General features: G+C 41.4%; 1 long non-coding RNA gene across 1 annotated transcript in view; it reads left to right on the top strand.

Moving 5' to 3' along the window:
- The window catches only part of LOC119916914, a 42,308-nt gene extending 30,435 nt beyond the window's left edge, over positions 1–11,873 (top strand). The window contains exon 4 of the long non-coding RNA XR_005447187.1: positions 11,035–11,873. This is a non-coding gene — a long non-coding RNA (uncharacterized LOC119916914). The remainder of the gene's footprint in view (positions 1–11,034) is intronic.
- Positions 11,874–21,366: the final 9,493 nt, after the last annotated feature.

Below are 21,366 nucleotides of genomic sequence, written 5' to 3'. Positions count from 1 at the left end.
ATCCAGGTGTGATTTATTTGATTCTAAGCTCCTTGCCCCTTTTTCATCTTTTTTTGTACCCCATGCCTATTATTTAGGATTTATAGATAACTTGAAGATTGGCCCTTTTTAACAAGACCTTTAGTTCTGGTTGACATAACCGTTAAATAGGGAGTCATGCATATGAACACAAACAAATACCAAAGGGGAAATATCTGTTTTTCTGTTTTTTTCTCTCTGGGACAACTCTTCTTGGCCTCATTGAAGTGGTCTTTAAGTGACTATGACATCCAGTTTAATGAAAAACCCTAGATGCTAATTGAGGATGGTAGTGAGGTAAAGACTAGTATCCAGTCACTGTTCATTTTTAGTTCACTGGTAAATCAAAACTGTTTCATGCTCAGCCATATCGACTCACCTGTATTTGCAGTAGACTGTAGTCATAAGAATTCATGCTTTTGTACATCAAACGTAATGGGCAGAAGGAGCTCCAGCATTGCTAGCAAGTTAGCTATACCCTGCCAAAATACCCAAATGAACCAGGAGCTATGTTAAGTAAGCATGCATATCAGATTCATTTGTAACTGGGCATAACAATTTTAGTTACCTGGGTCAAGAGTTTGATCCTCAGCCTGGTTTTCTCCCGAAGGAAAGAGCCATGTGGCGAAGGTGATCCTTTCATACGGTGATTGTGTTAAATTGAGCATTAAAGAGAACCACTCAAGGGCCCTCGTAAAATGCAGGTGAGGAGATGTGCCTGACATTGATAGCACCAGATGGACTGAGTGTGCTGATATTCAGTGATGTATAGAGAAACCCTGCCTTATTTTATATTGTAAGTTTTTATTGATGTGTGGGTTTTAATGAACCACTTGCTACTTTTAGCTTTTTCCAGATAAATTTATTGGTTAGAAATTGTTTGTTTGAAGTGCTGAAAAGCTATTCAAATTTAGGATCATTTAACATTGAGCTTTGAACCTACACCAGTTATGAGATTTTACATTTCAGATCATTGTAGTTGCTTGTAGTCTGTGTCTTTAAGCCTGGTTGGTTGGAAAGGCTAACAGTTTACAGAGTGGGAGGCAGCCATGTGACTTGGAAGAAGACAATGGCAAGAGGATTTAAATGTGGATTTGAGTCTTGAACAATGGAGTGATGGTGCAAATATGCCTTGATGGCTCAGAAGGCCTCTACCGTGTAACAAAGAGAGCTGCTGCTGATTTCAGTTCAACCTGCGTCTTCTTTGACGTTGCAACCACCAAAGAAGACCAATTCAGCAACTCAATGTAGAGAAAAGCTCACTAGTTAAGTTGTGTTTTCATTAAGATCGGTGAGCTCTGAATTTCACACTTGACCAAGTATAAAATTCAAGTCTTTTCGTCATTCTGTGTTCTGTAATAATGTGTAAACCACCAATGCAGCATGTTCTTTGGTGGTTGGCTGTATGAGGTACTTCTCTATAGTCAGTGTATTACCTGCAGTAAATGGCAATCTGACCGTTGACAGTTTGAAGAAGCAAAGAGTTAAGCAATGTACTGCTGTGGACGGGGTCAGCAGCAAAACTTGTTTTAGCCACTTAAAAGAAGGCCCACAGAAGAAAATCAATATCAGTTCAAGTGTACTCTATATCATATACACACAAGACACACTGATAGCACTTTATTTAAGCTAGACCAGTTGGTTTCAATATGAAATGCATACATGCATTCACTATTTATGTTATTGCCTCTTTTTTCTTTATAATTCTATTATGGCTTGTACATTTTAATGTCTGTTTTATTGCTTCTTTTTATTCTTTAATGCTATCCTTTTATTGCTTATGTATATACGCAATTTAAAATCTGTTAGCGCTGGGCAATGATTAAAATTTAGAGATTAATCGCATGATTTTCTTGCTTTATTGTTATTGTTTGTTATTGTTCAATTGCAAAATTGAATAATGAAGTAGTGTATTGTGCACTTTTAAATGTACTGCTATATACATAAAAGTGCATTAACATGTGGTTTGGGGTTTTTTTCTGAACAGATATCAGCAGAAATGTTTTTCTTTTATCAGGAAGCAGCATGAACAGTCATTGTTCAGCAGCAAGTGTCCCTGTCAGAGTGAGGTGAAGTGTTCGTGCACAAGGTGTAGCGACAAGCGGGTGCGTTCCCTTGAAACTGTTGCAGTTGTGCTCGCCTCACGCACACGCCCGCCGCCGAAGTTGAATTGTCTTGAACTACTACTAAAATTTGCAGGCTGATCAACATCCTGTGACCCATGATTTGACTGTATGTGTATTCAGAGCCAGTGAGCAACAGACTTTCAAAATAATAATAATAAAAACTGCGTTTACGTCTGATATTGTCACCATTAATCAATTAATGCGTTAATGCGACAATAACACGTTAACATGCCCAGCCCTAAAAATCGTTGTCGCTTATCAATTAATGCGATAACGCGATAATAACGTGTTAATGTGCCCAGCACTAATTTATATACTGACAATAAAGTAAGTAAATCTCTCATCTATCTACACAGCACAGTGCACTTGACTGCACTCTGCACTCTGCACCTGGAATCTCAAAATTAGCTCCCTATGTACAGTACGTGCTATGACTCCAAGCTGCATTGTAAAAGGGACATGAAGAAGGCTACGGTACTCCACAAGATACTCGACTAGAGCAGAGACGTGACAGGATCAATATTTATGTTCATATTTACATGGTTCCTCATTTTGCTGGACTCTAAGGAGCTCTATCAATGATGCCTGCCTGCTTGGTCCACATTTTTAATCACTCTGTTTACATATAAATAGATGCAGTATGCATTCACGTAATTATCCACAAGTATGTATTAGACGTTTAAGAGAGCAACATTTTTAGTGTATTGTTGCAAACATGATGTAAACCTGGATCTGTAACCCCAGCTGTAAGAGGAACATCCTCAGTCTGCTGTTGTTGCACATACTCACAAGGATTGCAAATGTACAAATTGCCTTAGCTGGTGGGGAAAATTGCCCTGCGGCATTTCCTAAGCACATTTCCCAGCGAAGCATCTTCCGATTCTTGGCTGTGTCTTTAATGTGTGTAATAATGTCGGTTAAAAGTTCCCAGGTCCAGGTGAGCATTCACAGGTGAGGGTAGTTAGCGTGTGACTGCCAGGGATTCATTCATTAAAGCCTCCACTGTGGAGCATTTCGTATACATATATATTTGGCTGTTGCTTCTGAGCTGCCATGTGAGTTGCCCAAATCATCTGAACCAGACATTTACCACAACGGACCTAATTAGGATATTAAAAGGAAAATTTAAAACATAAACAGCTGTTTCATTTTTAGGAAAGATTTCTTATAATATATATAATATAATATATTCTTATATTTTCAAGAAAGTTCACATAACTCAGATAAGAAATAAAAAGCCTGTGGTTTTATCTAACACATAATAATCAAATTACGTGGGAGAATTACTCTAATTGCTTGTCTTCTCTCCCCCTTGGACACACACAGATAGTCCCATCTGTCTAATAAGGACATTCACAAGCAAAAATTAAAGCATATGCTATTATCACTGAGGATGATTAAACATTTAGGCCTGAATCTGGCTTCATTCCCAACTCAAATTTATAACCAGATCTTTTTCATGTTCCTTGTTGAAGCACACAAGTCTCATTATCCTGCCCAAAATACAAAGGCTATATTCCCTATGCCAATAAATTTCTTCAAGATTGGACGCAAAAGATAATTAGCCATGTTGTATCAATGGGCTGCCAGCCACACCATCTCTTGAAACCTTTCGCGCCCAGACGTGGCCAACAATTGGCTCCATGCCTCCCTCATTCACATACAGTAGAGCTGGTGAGCAACTGCATGAGGGTTTCACAACTAGAAGGGGAGGGAGTGACGCGCACAGAGCAGAACAGGCAGAGAGAGAGAGCAAGGGAGGAAAGGTGGGAGGGAAAAAAGGGGGAGGGAGAGAGAAATAGCAGGCCAAACTCGTTTTCCGCTTGATGGGTTAGCTGCAGAGAATTTGCCTTTACTAGGTAAATGATTAAGAGGGGTGGGAGGGGGACCTATGCTGCACTGCTATTATGTACTTCAAAGGTCTCCAAAGGCAGGTTAAATGAAAAGCAAATGTGTTGCCCTGCTGCTCAAATACCTTAAATGTTTTAGCAGGTGCAAGCAATGAAGAGGTGGGCAGTGACAGCAATGTGCTGCACCTTGCTTGGGAATCGTGAATCCCCCTGTTTAGCGAGACAGATAGTGTCCAACCAGTGAAGGGTGAGGCGGGTCTGCCAGTATGAGGGAGGTCGAGCTCTGCTCAACGTTCTCACCACTCTGACTTTCATCTGACACACAGGTGAAAAGGCAATTGGGTGCAAGTGATGTAGCTGGGGCGTTGGAGATAGAGATCTCTAAATACATTAAAATTTCAAAATAAATCTTTCAAATTTACTCACACTTTTTTTTTTTTTAAAGCTCAGCAATTTCCTGAAACTGCTGGGGAATATAGGTTTTACCAAATGTTACTCAAACAGGAGTAAATAGTGCATTTGTAGGGGACTATTTTCACCCACAGATTAATACACATTTGGTGTTTTATTGAGTATTTAAAGCAGCATGATAGAGTGTGTCAGACTGACTCAAAAATATAGAATATCACCAGCCTTGTCCTTTAAGTTGGATAAGCCTTGCAGTGGCTTTGTTCACATGCAAACAATACTGTATTGATTACCAATACCCTGACTAAGACAATATTGTTAGTAAGCTTAAAAAGACTCAATAAAACACACCTCTCCTAATAATTCAGTGAAGTTGCCACCTGTGATTAAGTAACTTAAGTTTCATCACCAGTTGAACATATTAAACACACCTTGGTGAGACTTGTGATTAATGTAAATACATCTAATCTAAGGATGTCTCATGATAGTAATTAACAGCATCATACTCCATATACACTACTGTGATCACATGTGCTCACATTAAGGCCATACCAACATAATCAGTATGGTGTTCACATAGGTCCTGTTATACTATCAGTGTAGTCCTGATTTTCTTGTGTGCATGTAAATGAAATCCCTGTTGTGGATGCTCCTAATGAATCAACTCGCTCACGGCTCACCTGTTCAATATCAGCTAGGTCCATTACATAATAACAGCGCAGTGATTACAGGTCTCCTACTGGCAGAGCAATTACCCCGGTCATTATCAACTCATAACATCACCTGCACTCTACATATCAGCACAGACAACATAGCTGTATATTATTCAGTGTTGGGTCACAAAGCGATCCTGCCGCACTAATGCAGTGTAATTTGTTCATTATAATAAGTGTGAATGTAATAAGCGCTGATAAGCACATTTGTGAGGCCTGTTATTCTTACATGTGTTTGGGTGCAGACATTTGGATGACGAGATTGCACAGAACAGATTGCTGCTGAAGGTTCACACGAAGAAGAGAGAAACAGCTGCTGAGGGTTCTGAGCAAATTTAATTCAAATCACGAAAGGAAATGTTTAGATATAACTATGCAAAATCTATTGACCATCACACAAAAGGAATGGTAAAGGCTAGATGAAATTGATATTTTAGAATGAACAGTCCTTCATTAGTTCGAGATCTCAATTTCTGAGAGATTCAAATTAGTATTTGCTTTTAATAATAAATTAATAATGTAGTAAATAGAATAATGATTACACAGTAAATGATTTAAATTATTGCAGAGCCATAATCACTGGTCATTTTGATAATGTTGTACACATTTGCAGTGGTGGAAGTAAATGTACTCCAGTACTGTATTTAAATACAGTTTGGATTACTCAGATTTTTTTATACTTCTAAGCCCACTAAATTTAAGAGATAAATTAATTTTTCAACATTTAACAGCTATAGTTACTAGTTACAGGTTATGTATGTACATACAACCATATAGTCATTTTATAAAATATGAAGCATTTTTATGTGTAAAACCAACACAATATGAAGCAGTTCAATCAACATCAAAAATAATGTTCCAGTAATGTAATAGTATAACACAAGCTGGGAGCATTCTGCATAATGAGGTATTTTACTTGGGATATATTAAGTACATTTTATTGATAATGCTTGTTTTTACATAAACAACATAATATTTTGAATGCAGGAACTTCACCTGTAATCATTTTTACACTGTGGTATTTTACTTAAGGATCCAAATACTTTCACCGCTGCACATTTGCAACCGGCACGTGGCAACACCGATATGTAAGTATTTTAATCGATTCTTATAGTAATCACAAACTTGTGTTTATGCATTTACCATCATTCACAGACCTTGTCACAGTGTCCACTCAATGTGTCAACCTTACTGTATAAGGACGGATCTCCAGAGAAACAACAAATAAATTTTTCAGGTTTTAGTCTGCCTGTTAGAACAAACTCACAATACCATGAATGCAAAGAATGATGAATGCAGGGGTCTTGCTTTGTCTTTTAGTCTAGAGCCATTGCCATTTGTAAATCCATATCCAAGGAGTACAGGTGTTGATTAATCCTCTCGACATTTTCCCGAGACATTCTTTCATTGATATTGACATTCTTGTGGCTGCCTGGCAAGTGGTGGGGAAATGAAAGCGCTGCCATGGTATTTTGGAAGCCCCTCAGAAGTCGGACTTACACGGGCTAGCTGCTGTGATGGCCTACATTATGGAGTTTATGGCCTGTGGGGGTCTGCTCCCACTAGCCCGACAGGACTTCGGGAAAATGCCGGTCCCTGACTGGCTCACCAAATTGCAGACTCCTCAGCTCTAGTTTATTCCAGACAGATGCTGGAATAAACTGTTGTTGTAGCTACATCCATGAATATAATTAGCTATTTAAAAAAGGGTCTCACCCAGTAAAAGTACAGTAAGGAATAAATACATTATGAATTATCATCATTTTCATTGTAACAGTATTTCATATTCTACAACATGGAGAACACTAAAAGTCAACCCTGACTTGACCCAGTCGCGTAACCACAGCTCACCCACTCCTTTCACCCTTGGGGCCGGACACACATACAGTGGCTGCCCCCGCCGCCTGCCCTGGTGGTAAGGGGTGGTTTTATTGTGGTTATGTTCTCTAGCAGAACGGTAATGAGTCGCATTGCTCTATGCTGCAGCTCTGACATGGTGTAACTGTGTTACTCTGTGGTTGACTCCACACACAGTCAAGAAAAGAATTTCATGGTGGTGGTTCAGCCACAGATAAAGGATTTTTCTTCAGTAAGAAAATAAATGAACAAGGAAAGAAAATTATATGTCAACACTTTATTGACATAACAGTCCCCCCCCCCCCGTCTCATTACGATTCCTCAGATGTGTTGTCTCCAAAGTGTCAGATGGAGAACTGCTCACAAACTAATTTAAAAGTTCAATCACGTACGGTTGTAGCAGTTAGTTTGTACTTTGACAAACTCCTGGCACATCACAGCTAGTGATATAAGGAGACACACACACAAACACATATATAGTAGTGTACAGAACCAACACATGATGATGAAAAAAAAAAAAGAAAAGTGCTTCCCTGTTTAAGTGGTGAATAAACACACCCAACTGTGCAGCTGGCTTGTTTTTGAAAATGTTGGGAGTGATTGATGCTGTTTCTTCCCTGTGGAGATTGTGTGCAGTTTAGAGAGTATAGTTGGGGGTTGAATATTATGCAAAGAGGCATCTCTACCTAAAGTTTTTTTTTTAGGGTCAGGTTGAGCATTTACTGGATGGAGCAGTGAGGGGAATCTTGGCTTCTGCACTTATCTGGTGTGTGGAGTGTGGGGTACTTTCCTCCCTCGTTCCTCCGTTTCTTCTCTATCTCTGGCACCAAACTTATCAAAATAATGTGCAGTAAGATCATTTTTGGCTTGCGCCTGACAAACTGATATAAATTTCAATCTGACTCTGACAGAAGTTTTCATTTTGCCAAGAGTGCAAAACGAGGCGTGTGTGTGTGTGTGTGTGTGTGTGTGTGTGTGTGTGTGTGTGTGTGTGTTGGGAGTAGTACTGTACACGTCTTGTGAACAAGTTAAAGTGTGACCATAGGAAAAGAGGAGTTGGCCAGAAAATGTTGTGTTTTCAAACAACACCCAGGATGAACAAATATTTTCATTTACTAGTCAATCAGTAAACCACAAATTCTTTCACGTTTTACACAGCTTTTGAGCCAAAGCACTGCCTCTCTTCACCGCTTGAGAATCACTTTAATAACTATATTCCTATTCCTCTGGATCATTATTATTATTATTATTATCATTACCACCTGTTGGGAACCTCCCCAGTCCAGCTGATAAACTGTTGTGAAAATATTCAGCAACTTGAATCCAAGCCCCCTCTGATATGATGCAGCTTCCTGTCAGGTGTCCACTGTGCTGTTCCAAGTCACAGGTAGAGACAGCGAGGTGGCAACCCCACTCTGGCTGGGATGCCACTCAACGGTGTGCCATTGGCACCCCGATCCAGTTTGGCATCGGCTGCAGGAGCAGGAATCTTGCACCCTCATTACACCTCAGCCACTCTAATTACAACCTGCTCAAGAGCTGTTATCCTACACCTCGCAGTGACAATGACAGCGCCTCCTCTTTGAGGCCTGGCCGGTTTTCTGTACTGAGGCGCAACACAACACCCCTGTAAATAAATGACGGTCCTGCTGAAAAGAACATGTACCAATTACTAACTAAAACCTGTGATCTGTTGGATGCAAACATTTGCCTGGATTTTACTTAGAAATGAATGCTCCTTTCTCTTTTTGATGACGACGATGGTAAGGATGTTTGATGTATTTCAGCTAAATGATGATGAAACCGAGCAGAATTCTTTCTGGCCCTTCGCTCGGTTTCATGGAGGAGAAATCCATTTACACAACAGGCAGGGAATTCGGCTATGAATGTGTTCATAGTGTGTTCATGGTGTCCTATCACACACACATTATTGTTTGAGATCCTGTGTTATGCTGACAAATCCTCTCGTGGCAGCAATCACCTAAGCGTCTTCCATGAAAGGGATGTACATATTCCTCCACTTATTTCAGAATTTATTGTGTTCATCACTAATCCAAAGATGGGTTCCTCATGTAATACCCGCCATCTAATCATTCTTAGTACTCCAAGGGCTTGTTAGGCTAGATCCTGCAGACTGTAATTGTTTTGTCAATCGATGTCATTGAAAAGCGGAGATAGATTAGAGAGCAGGAGACAGAGGCACATTATTTTGGAACATAAAAAAATCCACATCAACACTATTATTTTTAAATATATAAAAGTCTTCCAAATTAAAATCTGCTATAACATGAAAAATGGTACATTCAGGGGATAGAATATGCATCTATGTGAACACCTTGCTGCTTCTTTGTGAATACAGCTTACACATTGTTTTGATAAAGTGCCTGACTTTTGAGCTCTGTGACAGCAAGCGGTGGCTGCCTAATGTATGTCCCAGCTGAACCTAAACATATTACGCAGCATAATGCTTTTATAAAAGTCCATATTAGGCCGCGCAGATCTTAAAAGGTTTATGACGACCATTTAGCATCACGAGAGCGAAGCTTAACATGGCCATGTCAAGATAACATGCAAGCATCCGTGTTGTTTTCATTGGCTGTCAGCACAGATTTTACAGTGGCTGCGGGGAAAAGGGGGCATATGTGCTTAAGACGCTCCTGCAAGGGCTGTCACTGCAGGAGAGCATGGACGAGGATGGGGAAGCGCAAAAATAGAACAAGAGAGACAGAGAGCTCTCCTGTCCAAAAAAATGATGAGGAAGAATACAGCACAGTGGATAATTTGACTGGAGTAGGGGGATAATATGGGAGCAGTATTTTATTTGAAACGGCAGATCTTCTCTCATCCGAGCCCCATTCAGACATCTGTGCTGCTCTCAAAAGGAGTGCATGGGGGAGAGCAGCGCTGCAGAAACTAGGTGGAGCTATTGCTTACATCTGCGTCCACTGCTTAGGAATCAGGGCCAAGAGAGGGGAGGGGAGAAGACAATGTTTAAGAAATGAATGCAGTGCAGGGCTGGGTCACGGCCTAGAATAAGACCTCTGGGCTATAAGAACAGGAGTAATACTGTAAACTGTGCAACTGTCACACTGGATCTAGAGGGTCTCAGACTTAAAGTACAGCTTCAGGCCTGCTTGTTACTCCAGAGCAGGGCAAAATATGAGGAAATGTCTGCACGGTTCATTCTTTATCGAATTGGTGCTCCCCTACACTCCTAAAGATGACACCCAACAGAAATTAATCTATAGGCAGATTGTGTTACAGTAATGCCGAGTTGAAATGTGCAGACTAAATTACTCTTTGGCTCTTTTGGCTATCTCCCCCATCACCCATGCATCATAAAAGCAGGGGTTTAGTGTGAGATGAATAATCTCGCTCCAGCATGCCTCTCTTCTGCTGCTTCCCCTCACGCCATAATCGTCAGAAGGCAAGCCAGCTTAGTCAACCCTGTGCTACGGGCCAGGATAATAATTGCTGTATTAATTGGTGTTGTCCAGGCTAGACAGAATATAAGAGATCCCACTGGGGCTAATAATTAATGTTTTTTACCCTCTCCTTCTCTTCCTCCTGCTCTACCTCCACCACCACTAGCACCCGCACACACACACACACACACACACACACATTCACACACTCCCTCCCTCCCTGCCTCCGTTTGCTGTATCATTAAGAAAGCTCTTCAATACCTCCACCAATCTGAGTAACAGGCTGATGACGTCTCACAAGAGACTATTTTTAGATAAGGCAGTGGCCAACAACCCTATCGCCTGTGTTGATTATGTTTATTTAGCTTCTTTAATCTCACGCTGTTAAAAGATATGAGTATCATGTATTCCTGGCTGTTCACAGTGGATTTTCATGACGGAGGGCCATGTTAAGGCCTGATATAGAAGCCTGGGCTAAACTAAATTACGATTGCTCGATTGGAGCCTGATGGCAGTCCAGTCAGACAGAATTAAAATCATGGCAGGAAGCTTAAATGAAGTTAAGAAATACAGGTTAGTACAGTAAGTCGTGTGTAGGTGTGAACTATATTTAACTGGTCTTTGTTCTCCCAACCAGATGGCTGCTGTACTACTGCCCCTCCTGGTGTGAACCTGCTTAAGTTCCTTGTCGAAGCCCAGTGAGTCAGTCTGGGTGAGTGATTGCCAAAGAGGAGAAAAGCGTTTTATGAAAGGCACAGAGGAGCTCATGGCAGTTTTACGCCCTCCACCTTCAGGAAACAGATAATTACAGGCTGCATTATGTGCTGTAGTATCATGTCAGAAAGTATAGTGACTGCACAGGACTGCTGAATGCGCTATTACAGCAGTTGTTCCAATTGTAAAACGATGATTATACTCTATGATCCGTTTAATGACAGATATGGGGATTTTTTATTTATTTCTTTTTTTTTTTGCTCAGCTGGTATTTAGCACATATCTCAGTGTGGTGCTTTTAAACACATCTCACAATTTAAGGGTGAAGGAACAAAAATTTGGAACTAGTTTAGAGAAAATGGCTTAATAGGAATCTCACCGGGTTATTTTCAAGTATAAGCCCAAACTTACAGATCTGTCACAGCTTTAATTTAGTGACCTCCCATAGTGTATTTGTTCTTTTTATTTATTATTATTATTTTTCTTACTTTTTTTGCTTTCAGGATAAAAAAAAATAATTATTGAGGAAATAGTCCTTACTTTTCGAGGGCTGATTGAAGGTCATTCAAACACGAGTACCTGTGCTGTGGAGATTAAACGGCTTGGTATTAAGAGTCTTCATTTCAAGTCATTTGAGGTCATATCTGGCATGTCACAGAGACTGTCGCCTAAACATCCTCTTTGATGTCCTTAACCAAGTCTATTTGTTGTATGCCTTAATTGTAACCACAGCTTTAATAAAGTCCAAACCGAGTGAAAAAACAGTTCCTCTGTAACAATGTGCAGGGGGAATTGGCCGAGGCACAGCGTGTCTCTGCAAACGGGCAGGGAATTAAGATCATGTGGAGGCCCTGGTTTGTTAACAGGCCTGACAGGGTTATTTGACCATCTGCTTTAATTACAGGTACTGACACACTCACAAGCTAATGCCTAAGTGTCACCCGTGCAAAGGTGCAAATTAGTTTCCACTTGAGGATCAAGTGTGTGCCACAAATCAAACTAACGACATCAATCGGCCTCAGGCATCGACCACAATCAGCTAAAGTGTCTGTGCTAATCAATTGAGTGTTCCGCTCATTTTAATTTTAGAAGCCAATTTGATTAATATTTATTGTAAACATGATTCCATAAGTAAAAAATAAAATGTGTATTTTTCTTGCCATTTCCATTCTCAAACCTTTGCATTTCCATCCCATTGCTCATCATGTGAGAATTTGTATTGCATGAGAAACACTTTTCATGTTTACACATGTAGACGGTAGGACAGAATGTTGCCACCATGGTTGGTATTTCAAAGGCAAAGGTTTATGAAGCCTGCGGGGCAAATTAAACAGCTGCATTCCCGACATGCCTTGTGTTGCACCACACTGGCAGTTAAGTTAATGGGAGCCTTGCATTTGATTGAGTCCCCAGTTTTTAGTAGGGCTCGATTAGTTTCCTGAATTCATTTTAACTTGGTTAGAATGTAAAATCAGACTGAAGCTTCATCCAGTTACTGACAATGTTGGCCCCATAATGCACCTCTCTGCTCTAGCAGCTTTCCTTCTGCAACATCTGCCGCAGGCCAGCACCTCTGCAGAGGGCATGACACAAGGGAAACCTACAGTATTACTTTTCACTTTTCACCCATACTCACCTCTGACTCATGGCTGTTACCGGAGTGAACTATCAACTAATCAGCTTTCTACACATATCTATTCAATGTCGACAGTTTGCCTGATATTCTCCGTTCTTGTGAGCCAGTGTAGAAAAGAAACTCTGTGGTGCTTAAATCAGGCAGTCATTAGTAAAAGAACAGATTGTCTTTTCTTCCAGTGCCTCTGTCCCTCAGATAAACAGGCCTGAGTGCTGACATATGATCCCTTCAACTAACACAGCCCATCCTGACCAGCTGATGGGAGGAATAGTAATCAGGCAGTCAGTCACATGGACGACACACTATACTGTCCATAGGATGCCAACTTTAAACTACTTAACAGGATGGGATGCAAAATGTAGTATTTGTTGCATTAAGCTTTGAATGTTTATGAGCTGGAATTTTCGCCTCTTAGACATGAAAAAAAATCACACACATGGATTAAAATAAACTGTATGTCTTATGTATTCTCCACGACACTTTGAAATGCGATTGTTAATCATCTGAGGTAGTCTAACAGAACGAGAAATCAAAAAGGGGTGGCTCTCATTCTTGGCAGATGCTTCCTAATGGCGTGTTTTCATCCAAGCTAAACGTCTTTCTTTGTGATCTCTTCCTGCAGGAGCCTGGTGTTCTGTCAGCCACCCAACCCAGGCAATAACTGTCATTAATTAGTCTGATAAATTACGTCCAAAACAATGACATGTTTAAATGGTCCAATTTAGCTCAAATCCTAAATGAGATATTACATCAAAAGCCAGCCGTTTCTCTCTTTTAGCCCATTTAAAGAGGCATACTGCCTTCCTGAAAGCGTTTTAAAGGTTACGATTTCCTCAGATGATAAAGCAGTACCTTTTAATGAAATTCTAATTAGTAATTTCATGGACTTTGTTACCAACCATATCTGATTAGTGCACATTTTCACAGCCCACTTTAATTAAGCACACTTACAGTACAGTTTCAAACATTTGCCACTTGAAGATGGAGCTTAGCACGTCAAATAACTTACTTTGTAAACACAAATGTTGCAAATTCCTTTTTTAATTAGATTAAATTTGAAGAAATTTCTTTCTGTGTGTGTTTGTGGAAATATCTTTTTTTTACCCACTTCTGTAGAACATGCCCTTGAACATGAAAAATGTGGTGATGATAAGGTTCTCATTACCTACCACGAGTTTGGGTTATTATTTAATATGATGACAACACAATAAGTTGGCTACAGTTTTTTCTGCAATTGTGATTTTTCTTTTTCCCCTTTTTTAAAAAACTTTTTTGTCTGAGCTTAAACTCATTACATATGTTGGGATGTGAATGCATTCCCAAACTTTAAATTTGTTGTTTTAAAGTGTCAACTTGACAATGAAAAACATATCTATATGTTACAGATTTAAATCAATATTTCCCATTTTGTCAAAGCCAATCACACACTGTTGGTCTGCTGCTGAGGCTTGGGGACTGTTGACCAAAGAGCCCCGAGACATAATCTGATTTCACTTTCATTCAAATCGTTTTCCACTTTGAGATCTAATCCTGGTTTCACAATATGAACTCTGACCTTGAATATCAACTGGACTGCAGTTCGTATTCAGTGTTCATCAGAGCTCAATGTGGGAGTCTTCCCCTCACAGTGGAGTGCTTTTGACACAGCCTTCACCCAGCTGCCCCACACTGGGCCCCGGTGGACCCTCTCAGGTCCCTAACCACACAAGTGTTTCCACGGTGGCGAAACTGTTTCAGTCTGACTGACATCCTAGTGTTGGGGAACACAGTTATAAAAGTGCACAAAGCGTGACAGACCACCTTGGCCCTACCTCCTTGCCCCATCTCCCCTTTTAAACATGGAGTCCACCCTGTCAAGTCACATGCCAGAGCCGTAATTTAGACTAATAATTACCAGACATCACCACAATGAAACATCAGTGTCTGAACTTCTTTGGACCAAACTGAATTTTAATACATTTGGAAAAGGTTGGCCGGAGGCAGGAACCCCGCGCGCTGGGAAAGGCAGCGCACATGTGGAAGCACTTTGGGAAGTGATAAATGATTTGAAATCCACAACGTCCCCGAAAATGGAAATTAGGGCGAACAGGTGTTAAATGGGAACCACTGGTGCATTTTGAACAGGGGAAAGAAAACGTCCCGGGTCTTTGGGGCCAGATGTGACAGGGCCGAGGCCAGGGATGGGGAGGGCGTTGCTGAGTGGTCATGGCCTGAGGTGTGTGATGTGTGGAGGCCCCATATGCCTGACCTCCCCTCCAAGAAATAACGGATCACTTGTGTCAGCTGTTCTGGGGGGAAAGGCCCTCTCTTACCCTCACTGTTGCCACAAATACCCTGCTTCTCTGGAGGGCATAAATAGAAGTATTATCAATTTAGCTTTAGCATTACTTGCCTTATAGATAACACGTGTAGTCATTTTTAGCGATCTGCTGTGCACGTGAGGTATTCGAGCTGAAGGATATGATAATAGCAACTTCAGCTCGCACATTCTCATCACCTCTGGCATTATTGCTAATTTGTATGGGTGCTGTCTTTAATATGGATAATTGCCATAAATTGGAGTTTATTCACAGTGGGTCAGGAAATGGCCAAGTATAACAGCCATCAAGCTAGGAAGACTAATTTTCCCTCTGCTCCTTATACGCTAACTGGGATTTTCAAGCCAACGAAACTGGGCTGTAACCTAAATGCCCATGATTTCTGTTCACCTTAGGGAGCCATTTTAAATGTGATGAGTCATTTACATTGTCAGAGATAATGAATGAATAACAAAACGGCAAATGTTGCTGTGTTACAGAAAATAACTAAGTCAGTAGGAAGAACATGGGATTGGGTTTAATTGTTGGAGCCACAATGAATTTTCTCTAATTTTGTGACAATGTGAGCACTGATGCAGCTGACAGTAAGCCAGCCTCTGTACCCACCTAAACACCCAACCTCCAGTTTCCTCATGCACACATATCTTCTCACTGTTTGGTAGACTTTCCTGATGATGTTTCTTTTTCCCTTTCCCTCCCTGTCAATCTCACTTTCTCTGCTGATTTTGTGGAAACTATTCTCAGACCCCGCTGAATTGTCCACTTGTTTTAGCTCAAAACTCTCAGATTGTTTTGTCCCACCTGTCAAAATAAGAGGAGTCAACATTCGGCACGTTTGCAGTCCCGGGTGATGTCGATTCTCCTTCGTATATATCGCCTGGACCTGAGAAGATCCTAGAATGCATCACTCTGCGGATGGGCAGCTGTTGGGACTCTGTGGCGCGCTGCCCAGATGGAGCCTAATCCTATCTATACATCAGCATAAGTTAACCATTTCATTAACCCTGCTGTACAAACCACTGCTGTGGGAAGGCTGTGCGGCGGCATTGTTTTGCCATGACACCACAGTATGGGAGTTTAATTGGCTATTCCATTAATAACACGGGCAAGCTAATTTAGTAGAACCTGTCCTCTTTAAACCACGGGAACAAAGAGTAGGAGGGTGGAAATCAATCTCAGCTTTGTGCCTGAGCCACTGACCCGTTCATGCTTTGAAGATTGCTGCTGTAAAAAAAAAAGCATCTGAGAAGTTATTTAACTACAAACAGAGCCTACCTTCCTCATTCCAGCTGCATAATCAGCCATAATAAGTGACTGCAAAGGTCCACTTAATGTATTTTTAACACTGGAGACCTGCTAATCCTGTCAGGGGGAATGAAATGGAGGGGGGAACCGTGCAGAAGCCCAGCCATGGAGCTGAGCATTTAACTCCATAACCATGCAGGCAAATGCCTGGGCGCCTTTCACACAAAAAGAGAAAGAGAGGGAGAATAAGCCTAGCTTCATATTTCAACCCAAAGTGGGGATCCATTTTTCCGCTTTAGTGGCCATCGAGGAACAGTGGGAATAACAACAACAGCAACCGCGGCAGTAACAGCCTGTCTCACTGGGCTGAGTCCTCATAAACCTATGCCATTATCACTCCCTTTATGGGCCTTTAAATAGAGAGCCCTTCAGATCAACCATGTGTGCTCGCATAGGTGAGCCCCTGCACTTTTCTGCCATTTGTAACAAGACATTTAATGCTTTTTTTGAATTGGCTTCTAAATAATTGGCTTTGTCAATAATATATATATTATTGACAAAGCCAATTTTTAAAATATTTTTCTTTCTTGTAGACATTGTGTACACTACCCTGCAAAGGTGTGTGTATTTGCATATGTGTAATAAACATTTTATACAATAGGTTTTTCATCATTTTCATTTACCATTTTTGTCTACACTCAGCACTGACTCTTTATTACTCCTTCCTATTTATTACATTTATTTACCTGATGTATGGAAAAGCCAGTTTTAACACCAGTTAAATAACAATATACGCTGTCAAATGATAAAAAGCAAAATCGGACATAATCAGAGGAAAATGTTGAGCTTTCCAGCACAGGCGCCCTGTGAATAATGGAAGCATAAAAAGGGAAGAAAACAAACAAAGAGTCCCAAATCAACAAACACACTGAGACTTATCAGATATCGTGTTTTCCCCAGCTCTGTTTGTCAAAACACCTTTTATGGTGGTCTTTGAAAATCAGGGGCCCCATTAACAGTTCAAGCATATAATCACATCTCGGTAATGAGGTATTAATTAAGCGAGGGGCATCTATTGGCCCGCTAAACAGCCTCATAAACAACTGACAGGAGATTTGTGATTTTTGACTCCCTGACACCATTAAACAAATCAATATTGGGTTTTGCAGACATGCTCTCCGGCTGGCTCTCTCTGGTCTTTGCCAATCAGCTCTGTGGAATACTAATGAGGGAATTAACTGCCTCATATTCTGCATGTGTCCCATCAAACAGATCCTTATCGAGTGAGTCTCATTTGCATGGAAGAAGACTCTGCTTTGTAGGTAAAGATTTCGCAATATGTCACTCATTATGCCAGCCCACCCCAACTCAATCTCCTATCCCTCCACTTGTCTTTTATTTTCTGTCATACTCTTGAATACCCCCATGACCACCACACTCACACACACACACACACACACACACACACTAGACATTCATAGGCCCTGCTTGGGCTGCTAGTCCTGCAAAGAAGTGATGATGTAACATAATAAACAGAATAATGGTTTTCAAGTGCCGTGTTTATCCTCGCTATTTCTGCTGAGATTTCCTCCCACCACGCCTACAGTGTGTTCTTCTTTGAAATGAATGTCTGTTTGTTGTCTCCTGCCACTGCGCTCCTTTTGAGTGCTGCAGTAATCTTGTTTGATGAATATTGCGCTTAGGGTGCTTAATGATGTTTGCTGTTCAAATTACAATGCTGAGTGGTCCAAACCTGCTTTTCCACTGAGTGTTACACAGTCTAAAATAGTGTCATATGCTGTGGACTGCTTTTTTTTCGGCAAACATGTGTTTAAAATAAAAGCAAGGAGTGAATTTTCAAATAGTTTTGGACCTCTAGTAGCCCTGTGGAGCAGGGTGCATCTGGACCCATGTGAACATGTGCGAGCGGTGCAATCCAAATCTTGCTTTCGAGCTATTACGCTGCTCAACTGTTGGTGGCAGCACCACGGCAACAAGGCAGGCAGCAATGTGCCAACAAATTCAGTGACGAAGAGGACTTCTAGCATGAGGACCCATACACGCAAACAACGTATTACGCATTACTACCCACAGTTTCGCACTATACCATTGATCTACAGGTAGCAGTAACGCAGAAATTTAAGGCAAGGGAGAAGAAGACTGCTTGCAAGTAAACATGACTGTTGTTTTAAGGGAATGCACTCAACATGTGGAAGTAATACATTTTGTTTAGTGTAGGATTGTAATGCATCTAATCCTTTGGGATGCTACACTAACATTATCATTGGTGACATGATCAAATGTCACTGATAATTTTAGTGTGACAGAGCTGGAGCTGCATTCATTGCATTTCCTTAGAGCCTTACTTACATTCTCCAAGTTTAGGTTTCAGCAGGTGAGCTCAGAAGGACAGAGCATCTAATTTAATCTATTTTGGGAGTGCTCTCTGCACTGCTCACCCCAGGAAAATGAGTGACAGAGAATGGCCTGTTGTCTTTGTGCCGTGTGTGTGGCCGCGGGGCGGTGAGTTAATGCAGGAGATTGACTCTTAATTGCAGTGGGGAACGCTCATCTTTTCTCATTAATGAGACGGAGCCAGGGCCTGGAGATTTTCTCATCACACAAATACTCCCCTCCACCGGCCAGGTTAAGTGGCTTCCTTGCATATGATTTTTCCCGAGCACTATGTCTCCAATTGTGAACACAAGCTAAAGATGAGATGTTAGTGAATCAGGGGTTAAGGGAAGACAGTTGTGTTTGTGTGTGTGTGTGTGTGTGTGTGTGTGTGTGTGTGTGTGTGTGTGTGTGATTGCTCGGGGAGGGGGGGTGTCTCTGAAGTGAGGCAGTCACATGTGTGATACAAGTCCAGAAGAGGCAGGGCTCAATCTGAGGCACTGGTGAAACCTTTTCACAGAGCCTAACAAGGGAGATGAGAAGACCATTTATGGGATCACGTTTCATTTGCATTTTGTCCAGCCTCCAGATCAAAAGACAATCTTAATTTGAGGGCTGCACCAATAGAAAGTGAGTGTTTCCTGATGGATACAGATGTTGCGGGTAAGGCAAAGCAGAGGCAGTAGAGGAGAGGACTGGAGCACTACTGCGGGTCTGTCTGTCTGCTTGTTGTGTGTCTGGAGGTGGGGGTTAACCTCTGCCTAAAGAACGACCACTAGCTCCCCATGATGCATAACCGTGAGGGATTAGAGAGCACAAAGCAGCAGACTGTTTGGTGGAGCACTAAAATGTGCTCCTCTGGGGCTCATTGAAAAATGATTGCCGATTAAGTGTTTGAAGTCTGCCAAAGACGAGTGTGCGTTTTTAGTGGGATGACGATGAAACTCTATCTTTCCTGCTTATGCAGGCAATTTTCCCTCTCTTTTTCCACTAACTGTACCATGATGTGTGTTCTCTTGTCGCGCCTGGAGTTGAGGTTGCCAAACTCATTTCACCTCTTGGACCCCAGCTTGACTGGAAGCCAGACAACCAAAAGTGATAAGAGTGAATTAAGCTGTTACTCTCCAGCGGGAATGTTATTATACCGCCAGAGAGAGGCATTGATTTCCTTACGAGAACAACAGGTGAGCTTGTAGAAAATAACTCAGAGTCTGCCTAAATAGCAGGTAATAGCATGTCTATAAAGATAAAATTATGTTTATGTAAATAAAGAGGATAAGGCTCAATTACTCAATTCACACATGATGAATTGGGTCATGTCCTAATACCATATTTAGAGCACCATACTAGACATAATTTCTAGGGCGTCGTATTTAAGCAGCAATTGGGATTGCTAAAATGTTTTATTTTTCAAATGGTATTTTTCCAACATGATTTGCAGTTTTCTTATTTACTTAGAGTATAAAGAAGGGAGTTGTAGCATTGAAAACATCCAGGAAGAGTATAATGAAGTATGGCTTTGAGTCTGCAGCGATGCCGGGGTCGGTCAAAGTCGCCCTGCAGAGGCATATGGAACTGTGCTTCCTTTGATTAATTGAACCCCTAAGAAGACTAATACTCTGAAGTGAACTGGAGGAAATAATTTGTGCGAAGAGACAATGTCGAGAGTGATGACAAACATAGCTTAGTGCTTCCCTGGTTGCACCTCAATTCCCCGCGATGTCAGCTTTGAAACTGCGGCACTCCTCAATATATTATCATGTTACACTCATTTGTTTTCATTATTGCATCAAAGAGGATCTGGTCATGCAGCGGCCATTTTCTGCTGTACCGGGGCCTAGAGAACAAATGTGACTGTGGAGTCACTTTGGGGTTATACAAACAATGTGGAATCTGCAGTTTAATAAAGGGTTAGACTCACATTCTTATGTTACTACCTAAAGAGAGCACCAGCCACTGGACTGCAGAGTGAAAAAAATCCTCAGTGTTGCCTCGTTTTTGAACAAATATTTTATTATCATATGAGGTTGAAGCTAATTCGTAGCTTCATTCACATCCTGTTATTAAAACTAAACCACATATGTCACGGCATATGTGGTTTAGACTTGAAAGCAGTGTTTTCCCCCAACTAGTGTTGGTAAACAAAGGCAGAGTTTTGTTTAAGAGCTGTAAAAGGAGCTGAGCGGGGTATGTTAAGTAGTCTCACAGAGAAGTTAGAGGGCGAGGGGTGAAGGGAGAAGCTGGCCCCAGCGGACAGGTGGAGGTAAGCTGAGAGCCATACCACCCAAGGGGAGGATGAACTTGAGACGTGTCCCTCACCGTCCTGTGAAGGTGGAGGTCAGCAGACAGCCACGCTGATCGGCCGAGATGCCCCAGTCACCAGGAAGGAGCGGACCCTTCTTCCCTCAGATGAAATGAAGCCACCAGCAGGCCAGGTCAGTCACAATTAGGACTCATAAACTATAATCAAAACCTCAAAAGCTGGGCTGCAGTACTCGGGTGGTCAGGACAGAACAGAGCACATCTTTGTCCTGAGGTATTGCTCATGCGTGAAACAGACACACCTTGTTCCAATGGCTGAGATGTATCTCTCAATCCACACGGAAAAAACGTTTTTGTGTTTCTGCTCCCAAAAGCGAGAATTTATTCACTTTAAGAAATT

The sequence above is a fragment of the Micropterus salmoides genome, unplaced genomic scaffold, assembly GCF_014851395.1.
Source record: "Micropterus salmoides isolate LMB-PRFRI ecotype aquatic unplaced genomic scaffold, ASM1485139v1 Ms_hic_scaffold_22, whole genome shotgun sequence".
Classification (NCBI taxonomy): domain Eukaryota; kingdom Metazoa; phylum Chordata; class Actinopteri; order Centrarchiformes; family Centrarchidae; genus Micropterus; species Micropterus salmoides.
The sequence above is the reverse complement of the archived record's forward strand: the minus strand, read 5'-3'. Positions and strand labels throughout refer to the sequence as shown.